The sequence below is a fragment of the Penaeus monodon genome, chromosome 12, assembly GCF_015228065.2.
Source record: "Penaeus monodon isolate SGIC_2016 chromosome 12, NSTDA_Pmon_1, whole genome shotgun sequence".
In the NCBI taxonomy this organism is placed as follows: domain Eukaryota; kingdom Metazoa; phylum Arthropoda; class Malacostraca; order Decapoda; family Penaeidae; genus Penaeus; species Penaeus monodon.
The window spans coordinates 258556-269398 of NC_051397.1; the positions used below are offsets into that span (position 1 = coordinate 258556).

At 42.3% G+C, this 10843-nt stretch overlaps 1 pseudogene; it reads right to left on the reverse strand.

The window, feature by feature from the left end:
• Nucleotides 1-240: 240 nt before the first annotated feature.
• LOC119579162 overlaps nt 241-10843 on the reverse strand; it is a 17326-nt pseudogene continuing 6723 nt past the window's right edge.

Here is a 10843-nt window from a genome sequence, read left to right on the forward strand (position 1 = left end):
CAATGGCTTCTTTGAGTCCCTATTGGTCTCTCGGCTAGGAAAGCTAGAGTTTAAGAAGTCTGGCAAAGAATCTCATGTGCTATGACGGGCTCGTTGATCAGAGGGCAGATATCATCATTGGGCATGTTATGCACCGGAGCATTGCTGCCCTAGAAGCTGTATGCATAATGACATGTTCCTTCCAGGGACGTAATGGCCAGAAATCCCGAAAGAGTGTATTATTCAGTTTGATATTTCACCTTATGCTAAAAGCTGTTCTATCCGTTCTAGGGCTGAGAGCTAGAAGGGTGTATTTAAAAAGTACCAATTTTGAGATAGAAACCACCAGACTGAAAATTTCTATTTCTATCAATGTTTTAAAGCTAATGTCATCATTGCAATGGGGGCATGGCGAGCATTGCTACAGTATCCAACTTCACTGAAAATCATATATATCCCAACACGTGACTGACTGCCACAAATGGCTGTATATTGAATGCATAACAACCGAAAGCTTCAGGTTGGCAACTTTTACTATTCAATTGTTTCCTTAAAGTCAATATACCATTTCCTGAATGTAGTTACAGAAAGGAAAAAAAGTATTGCAAAATTATTGTCAAAGAATGTTTATTTTATTAATATTTTCAAAACCACTTTCAATTTAAACCATAAAAAGGTAGAAAAACTTCAGAAATCGAATTAGGAGGAATAGATTAAACACCATCAGCAGTAAATGTCTTAATTTACTTTCAATTAGATTTTTTATGTTTGTTTTGAAAACACTGCTGTAAAAAAACACGTTATGTAAAGTGAATATGTCTTTAAAAGGACTAAAATTAATGCAACATGGTTCGATTAATCACAAAAAAAACTCGTGAATTATTATTAGCGGGCTTTCACTGAAGGGAGCAAACTTTCAGAGGCGTTTTTCTGAGCATTGACTTTTATGACATTGGCCCTTCTTGTCCTCGGCCCTAGAACTGTCCATCTGTAACTAACTTGCCTTTTCTTCCTTTTGTGTTATATAAGGAAAGTTACCTCAAAGAAACTAGCAGTAGCATTTATCGCTTTATTAGAACTACAGTCAGATCCGAACACATAATGGAGAAACTTAAAAAATAAAATGTAGGACACAAAAGGAAAGAAAAGTTTGTCAGAAACACAAACTATGAATCATAAATACGAAAAAAGACGTGAGCTTTGTAGCAGCCTTTCGACGCTTGCCTCTAACACTAGCTCTCTCTCCTTCCCACCCTCCTTCCAGCCCCCTTCCCTCCCCTTTCCCTCCCTTTCCCTCCCGCCCTCTCCCCCTCCCCAGTTTTCATTCTCCCCGTCCCCCACTCCCACCCCAAGTACGCCCCCTACGCGTCGCAGGTGGCCGTGGCGGGGGCGTCAGGAGGAACGCAGCCGTTGTATGTGATGGACACCGTGGTGGCGTGGTCGGTGCTGGTCACGAGGACGTCGTGGGTGAGGACGGTGGTCGAGCGGATGGTGATGACCTGGTCCTGGAGCAGCCTAGCAGAGCGGAAGGAAGAGCTGGGGATGTCGCCAAGCGCCGGGCAGTCGCAGGAGGGCATCACAACCTCGGCGACCTCGTATGTGGAGCTTTCTGACCCGTCCTGCGCTGGGGAGAGCCGTCACGCTGGGGGGAGGGGGGTAAAGTGTATATCAGAAGGACGCTCTCTTCTCAGTGGCGATGTCAGAGGCTAATATTTCTGCTACTCTTTAGTAATATTGATACTGACAGTATTGATACAGATGATAATGATAATAACAATAATGACAACAGCAATAATAATAATGACAATGATAGCAATAATAATAATAATAATAATAATAATAATATTATTATTATTATTATTATATTATTATTATTATTATTATTATTATTATTATTATTATATTATTATTATTATCATTATCATTATCATTATCATTATCATTATCATTATTATTATTATTATTATTATTATTATTATTATTATTAACAGGCTTGATAATAAAAACAATTATAATATGATGATAATAATCCTAATTGTAATAATGGAAAGACCACTACCAACACCAGCAATAATTAAGACCAAAGCCAACGCCTCCAGCGCCCCCGGCACCGCTAGCACCGCGAGGAAGGGCGCCTCGCCGGCCGAAGCCTCACCTGCCCCTTAGTGGCGCCCGTGAGGCTTCCGGGTGGATCATGTGGCTCAGGTTTGGGACGTGGGCGTCGCGGCAGGCCGACACGCCCGCGACGGAGGTGGTGCAGGTCGGGTACACCACCACCGTGTAGGTCGAGGTGGACACGGCCGTGTGTAGGATCTTCTCGATGGTGAGTTCCCGCGTCTGCTGAATCTGTTGGAGGCCTTCCAGCTCCGCTCGGAGGCCGGAAGCCAGCAGGGCAAGGGTGAGCAGGGCGGCGGAACGCGCGGTGGTCAGCATTTTGGCGGCTTTGTTGTCCAGATTTTCGTTCTCTGAAGCACAGGAAGAATAGCAATAACTATTATGAAAATTACGATGATCTTATCGCCATCAGTTGTATCATCATTATTTCTATTATCATTTCGCCATTGTTGTTGCTGACATCCACCTGTATTTTAATCTATATATATGCGAATATATCTACTTGTATGGGTGTATACGAATACCGCTTAAAATGGCTAATTTCCGTTCTCAGTTTAGAATTACATTTTTTAAGCATGCACTATTGTATTTTCTCGCAACAGTTTTTTTTTCTCTCTCTCTCTATTCATGTTTTTATTTATTTCCCTAGATGTTTTTTATTGCCACATTTTACTACATTTACTTTTTAGTTCTTTATTCCACTTAATTTTATTTCTAAAAGATATACCGCCGAATTACGTATAGACCAATCTGGTTAACGGGCGTGTAGCTCCAGCCAATCGGAGCCGTTCTAGGTCGTGCCCTTGTGATTTGGAAGGGCGCGGCAGTTCACGCTCACGGCTGGCTGGACATACGCTCCCGTTGACTCAGTTTCTTCAGACATCCTCAGTGGGTGCTGTCAAGGAAACCACTGTTAACCAAGCTCCCAAGTTCCTTCACTCACCACATGAAGATGTATTGGAAATCTTGGCTCTCTGGAAGTAACTAATGCTGAAGCTTTTGACTGACTGAAGAGCATGGGTTTATTGAAGACAGATTTGAAAGTTTTGATGCGTGCCTTGACTTTGGTTATGAGCCCAATGAGTTTTTTTGTATCTCCTGAGACACCTGCCATTGATTAACTTTGCCATATTTGTAGTGAACCCTAGCAGGGTGTCGCCAGTGCCACACCACCACCTAACACAGATGATTTTTTTTTTTTTTTTTTGGCCAGAGGAACAGCTAAGACTTAGTCATTAACATCCGATCAGAGGTCTCGACTAACAGGTGTCTTAAGGAGGTTTCCCAGACTATTCACTGGGGACTGGGGACAAACACTCGGTAGGAACTGTCCTTGGTATTGAACATATATATGCCAGTGGAGGCTACTGCTTCAGGAAATCCTCAAGCAGGAGTGTAAGACAATGATACAAGGTGTGATAGAGCCTTCTACAAGCCCATGGTTATCACCAGTCGTTCTTGTTAAAAAGAAAGATAGCTCGGTATGTTTTTGTGTGGATTATCGAGGCCTTAACAAGGTAACCACCCTCGACAGCTACCCACTTCCTAGGATAGATGAGCTCATGGACTCTCTGTATGGGAAGACGTGATTTACTGTTCTCGATAGCCGATAGCTGCATATTGGGCCATTTCTGTTCACCCTGAGGACCGCCCAAAGACGGCTTTTACAGATGGAAATCACCTGTATCAGTCCCGACGTCTTCCGTTCGGACTGTCAACAGCACAGACATTTCAGAGGATGTTGTCCTCTCATCTGTTCTTGGACGACACACTTTTGCCTACCTAGATGACGTTGTGGTTGCATCTACATCCTTTGATGCTCACCTTGAGAATGCAGGCATGAAACTTCACCTCCTTGAGTGCGAATTTGCTTGACAGGAAGTGAAACTACTCGGTTTTATTATTGGGAAAGATGGCGTCTGGCCAAACCCTGATAAGGTGCTAGCAACTGCAGCCATGAAGCGACCCAGATCAGCACGTGACATCCGCATATGGATTTTTTAGGCGGCACATTCCACACTTTGCCACTATTGCTAAACCGCTGACCCAACTCACAAGAAGAATGTAAGATTCAAATGGGGAGATGCAGCTCAACAGTCCTTTGACACACTGAAGAAGGCCTTGGCTACACCTTGGCACCTGTCCTGTGCCTTCCAGATTTTGACCGAACATTCGAGGTCCACACTGATGCTAGTGGTCAGGCTCTTGGTGCTGTCCTTCTCCAGAGGGACGAGGATGGGTCACCACATGCTGTTGCATATTGGTCAAGGATACTAAAGGATGCAGAATCTCGTTATCCCATCACTAATTTGGAGGCCCTTGCATTTGTAGGGGCCATTAGAATCTTTGATCCTTACATAAATGGTAGATGCTTCACTTTCTGGACAGACCATAGTCCACTAACATACGTCTTTTCAAGAAAGACCAAGAGTACGAGGCTAAGTAGATTTGCACACTAGTTATCTGACTATGAATTTACACTATATTATAAGCAAGGGGCAAGTAATTAGGTCCCTGCCCTTCTGTCCAGACCCCTAGGAGAGCCTACCCAATTTCCTGATTATGCTTGTCCTGTAGAAAACTCTGATACTGAGCTTGAGCCCAATTCTGATGCCCCACTACTGGAAATACCCCCATCAGTGCAGGATCAGCAGGTGCAAGAACAGCAACCATGTCAGATGCCCAACCTTACATCCTTAGCCTCTCAGCAGATGAGAGAAGAACAGCTACAGGATCCTGTCTATGTGGATCTGATAGCCTGGCTCAAGAGACAGTCATTGCCTAATATTCGTCCACCCGCAGCTATAAGCAGCTTTGAAACACACAATGGAGTATTATACCATCTTCGTATTTTTCCAGATCGTGTTGTTAAACAGATTCATGTGCCACAACATTTATGTAACCAGGCATTACACATGGGACACCAACTTCCAATGGCAGCCCATCCAGTAGCTTTGCGCACTTATCAGAATCTACGTAATAACTGGTTCTTCCCAAACATGCTTCACTTGGCACGAACATATGCTGCAGGATGTGAAACATGTCAGCGTCGCAAGCTCCAGTAGTTAGAGTACCTATGCAAGGACATCCACCACCTCAAGCTCCCTGGGAAATGGTCTCCGCAGATTTAATGGACCTTCGCAGTTCTGCACAAGGATTTCGATACGTCTTGTCCATTATTGACCATTATACATGCTATCTCCAGTTGGTCCCTCTCAGGGATAAGTCTATGACCAGAGTTTTGAAAGCTTTTGTTGATCACTTCATTACCTCGTTTGGCCCTCTAGCCCAACTCCACTGGCTTGGAGTTTTCTTCTGATGAGTAGCATTCACTCTCAAAGGAGTTAGAGGTGAAACATTCCTTTTCTGTTGCATACCAACTACAATCGAATGGTGTAATTGAAACAGGGTAGTGAAAGACACTCTTGCCCTGGTACAACGGTCGCCTTCACAGTGGCCTACCCACCTGCCAGCAGTACACTTTGCCTTCAACTCAGCCATCTATCGGTCTACCAGGGATCAACCTTTGTACCTACTGACCGGGAGAATGGCACTTTTCCGTCGTGGTCTGACAAATCTGCAGACTGGACTGCTGATGAGGGGTTGATGAAGGGTCTTGCTGAGGCTCGCCGTATAGCAATAAAGGCGACCCTAGAATCTCGCGAAGCCAATAAGACGTATTATGGTAGAAAGACGAAACCTCTACACTTGAGTGAAGGATCTTTAGTTTTACGCACGGTAGAAGGTAGCACAAGAGCCCTAGATAGCCGGTGGAAGGGGCCATTTGCCGGGTTCTAAAGAAGGTTGGTCGTGTTGTCTATGACATGTTGGAGCTGAAGCAACCTCATCGTACTATGCGGGTCCATGCAAATCAGCACAGGCCATTTGTTCCTCCGTCAGAGATAGACTTTATAGAGAGGTGTGACCAGTTATCGTTTCCACCTATGAATTTCCACCTATGAATCCAGTGAAACACTTACAGACCGTGAGGATGGGGATGAATTTCCTGGCACCTACTCAGAACGTGGTATTGATAGCCAGCTGTGTGGAAGGTGTGAGTGCATGAGTAATTGTTTATGAATGTTTAAGTTCACGGTCGTGGAGGTGAGTGAACTCAGAAATTCTTAGATTGCTTTTATATTTTATATTCTATTATGTGAGCATTTTATCTCTCGTTGTTGTTTTTTTTCTTTCTTTGTTTCTTTTTTTTATGTGTCGTATCTCGTTCTCTTTGTTTTAACCACTTAACTCGTTTTAACCTTGTTCATTCGATTTATCCTTTTAACTTCAACCTGTAAATCACTCAGTTTGCACAAGTTGAAGTTTCGGCGGTTCTTTCATGCTTGCTTCACCCAGCTCAAAATATGTGAATGTATATTTATCTGTTGATTTCTCTCACAGAACTATGTAATGGCACAGTATACTCAAACCTGATTGACTATCCGTCCTCCCATGCCCTTCGGGCGGTATGTGCTGTGTCGCTCCGCCCAACTTCGCGACTCCCGCCCTGGGAGGAATACTGTAGAGTACCCTGAGGTCCACCTGACTTTTAATCTATTTATATACGAATATATCTACTAAAATGGCTAATTTCCGTTCTCTGTTAAGAATTACATTACATTTTCTTTTTATTTTAAGCATACACTTTTTTATTTTCTCGTAAGTTTTTACTTTTTCTGTATTCATGTTTTTATCTATTTCCCTAGATGTTTTGTAAGGTGCTTTTTATTGCCACATTTTACTGCATTTACTTATTAGTTCTTTATTCCACTTAAGTGTATTTCTAAAAGATATACCGCCGAATTACGTATAGAGGTTAACGGGCGTGTAGCTCCAGCCAATCGGAGCCGTTCTAGGTCGGGTTCATGTGTATATACTTTATTTCATTGGAAATACAATTGGTTATTATCCCTATATTTTAAAGAGCTGACTGGCTGGACTGCTGCATAGGATTATCATACTTAATTACTGGTTAACAATTTATTAAATAATCCAAAGTTACAAATATATATAGGCCTACATTTCACTCGTGCCACAAGAAAATGCTCTTTTTCAGTTGGAGAAAATACTTAGCTTCTGATTATTTTCACGAAATCCGGGGGGGGGGGGGCGTGAGCGTGAACTGCCGGAAAATTTTCCGTGCATGTCAACCAAGCGTACAGTAAAATAAGTGTATGGAGTGGTTACCTTGACGAAACCTAAGACCTTTTTCATCTATGGCAAAACGTGTACAAATCGAAAATAAGGGAGATATAGGACAGACAAGAGTGAAGACAGCCCCTTCGTCCCTTCCATGTTTACTTCGCGAGAATCAAAACAAATGTGACGCGGAACTCATCACCAAGTGGTCCTAGTATTGCTACGCGCTTCTGAGAACGAATATTTTGTCATTATCAGCGTCCGTTTTCTCGAATTCATGTATGTAATGCGTTCTTTTCCTTTTATTGTTCCTCATTTACGTGTTTTGGTAAGTGTTTATGCTATTCTGTACAAAAACCTTGTGCGCTGCGCCTTTTGCCACCGGGAGATTTGACAGCCAGCAGCGCCAATACGTCGAGGAACGCCGGTGAGCAATGTTTTATTTCGAGTGCTGCGTCGATTCCGGGTCATTTTTAAAGCCCTTTTGTGGATATACTGGACAAATAGACATTCGTTTCTATCACAGCCTGATATTTGAACCCATCCAGTGCCGCAAATGCTGAAAAAAGTGATTAGAAACAAAGCAATTGTGACCATAGACGGAGGCGAAGAAACGTTCGGTGTTTCGCGTTATAAAGGTATGTGGTTTTACCCTGGAGGTCCAGGGGGCGTAGCCCCCTGGCTAGGCGCATATATTACCCCTGGGGGTCCAGGGGGCATAGCCCCCAGGCTCGGCGTATATAATACTACATCGGGTCCAGGGGGCAGAGCCCCCTGGCTAGGGAATATATAGATCGTAGTGTATAAATCCCACAGGATTAAGGTTAGGTTGGTTTATTGGTTAGAAAGCATTGTACGATTACCACAGGGGATCTGGATTATGTGAAATCCCGTAGATTTTTGCCGAACGGTGGGTTTGTTTCCCGTAGAGTTTGATACATTTGATGCATGGTTATAACATATACTGGTATTACATTTCAATTTTAGGCTATAACATTATTATGATAAGTACTATATCAATTACAGAAAGGAACAATTACAGTCGTTTATCTACTCATCTGCCACGCCGGCGTACAGCTTGGGCGTGGAAAGGCATTGCTACATTTGATTTGCAGTCATGTGATGCTACATTCCAAATTTAGGATATAATATAAGTATATCTTCTAAGACATCAGAGGATATGAAACAGTTACATAGTTCTCCATACCTCAAGCTAGGTGGCCTGAAAGGCTGTAACACATGGCACTCTGAGATATAATGTACAAGCGTTCGCTTATATTCTTCATTACACAGTTTACACTTAGTTTCTTCGACATTACAAACTGTAATGAGCTGCCAATACAATCTGTATCCAAGCCTGATTCTTGCGGTCACAATATCACACTGTCTTGTTCTTGTTTTATATAAACCATAGGTGAATGAATCTTGCCTAAACCGGTCATAATGCTTTATGCTACAGCTTTCAGGGCGTTGAGAATTAATTAACTCAGTCAAGTCCTCTTTAAAGGAAGCTTTAATATTGTATAAAATCCTGGAAATAGGTACCCCAAGATCTATATCCACACTTTGCTTGTCACATGCTGACTTTGCCAGGCGATCAGCATGATCATGCCTGGGGATTCCAACATGCGATGGAATCCACACAAAACGTATATCATGGCCTCGTTCTTTTGCACGATACACGTTTATCCTGATGTCATTTGCGATATTAACTGTACCTTTGTCTAGAGTGTTCAGAGCCTGGAGAGCACTCTGTGAATCACAGAATATTACCCCCGAGCCTTGATTCAATAGAAATTCGGTGGCCATGAGTATTCCTGCCAACTCAGTTTGCGTAGTGCTAGCCCAGTCATGAACCCTCCTACAATCCTGGTGCTTCAAGATATTGTTTTTATATACAACAAAAGCACATCCTGCTCTACTCCCAGACTGCAAGGACCCGTCAGTGTAGCATTCATATGCATTGGATAGAGTTTCAAGATGCTCATTTATAATTGCAAGTGCATACTGCTTAAGTATAGCAGGGGGGACACTGTCTTTTTTGGGGGGGCAGTCGTATAATATATACTTAGGTCCGACATTTTCCACGGGGGTATAGAACGTCCATGTAGGGTCTTAGTTATGGGTATGTTCAGCTGAGCTAATTGTTTACATGTTACTTGTATCCATGGATTTGAGTAAGAATCGGTGTTGTCATGCAAAGGTAGCTCCTCTGTTCTGTGTTTTAGTTGTCTTTGGAACTCTGTACAATGGAGGGGTTCTCTAATTGATTTGACGCCAAATGTGGTATTTATATATAATATTCTTTCGTAAACAGAGGGTAAGTTTAGTTCGGTTCTCATATTCACAATTCTTGTTGTTCTAGGGGCACCAAGAATGATCCTCATGGCTTCATTTTGTATATGTTCTAAACTAGTCAACTCTGATTCCTTGTACAACACTAGGTGCAATGCATGATAGTCTATGACTGACCGTATGTATGACAAGTAAAAAAGTCTTGCAATATTGACATTGATACCATGGTCTTTGCCAACAATCGGTGCTTAGAGTTTGAAAGGTGGCGGCGACCTCCGTAGAGTTTCATTATCCGATTTTAAGCGTTTTTTGTGCTTGTTTTACACATTTCTGTTCTCTTTTCTCCTTATTTCAGCCTGTTTTACCTCACAATTTCCCTGATCTACTTCATACCCTCCCCTGCTATCGGGACTTATCAAATCACATCAAGATTGTCGGCTGGAGAATGCAACTGAAATGATCATCAGATTTGTTCTCATCTCACGAAAACAAATCTGATGATATAAATATTGTCAGGGAAGACCCGGTTGTCATTTTCGGAAAATTAACCAATGAACATATGAACCTGTATAATGAGTATGAGCAGATATATGAACACGCATATAATTGAATAATGGAAATTAAATTAAATTAATGAAAATGGTAAATGAATGGATGATCAAATGTCAGGACATTATCAATAAATATATTTGATGATGATCAAATACTGAGTTGAAAACTATTATATTAATAGCGCGTCGGGCAAACACGACCAGACGACGACGCTACAATTATATACAAATGTTTATCATCACCTTCGTAATTAATCAATCACTTGCAATGTCTAAATATCAAAGACCTGATCTTTTCGTGATGTAACAGATGCGATCGTCAAAGTAGTAATTAGGAAGCATTAATTGTCAAACTGATAGTGGTGTCTTTCTTTTACTTTTAACGTCCTCTGTTTTCTTTTTGAAAGAAGGCATTTGCTTGTAATTTGAAAAGTGGGATTTATTTATACAATTAGTGCTTGGCATGGAAAAAATGCACGAAAAGTAATGCGGGTACATACGAATAATCAGGAAACATGGAAGCTCCAAGTTCTTTCCCCAAGGCTTCCCAAACAAAAAATTAACCTGTAAGTCACGCGCTCTCATTCCGGCTCGCCGTGACGCCCGGACACACACGGGAGGCTGTCATGTACCGTACGGCCCTCCGGGAGTGGCGTCAGCGCGAGTTTTGTTGTGTCACTCAAGGTTCTATATAGATCTTGTTGTCACTTGCGCACTCTTCCCCTCTCCCCCCTTTCCCTCACCAGTAACCCTCGCTCTTTCCT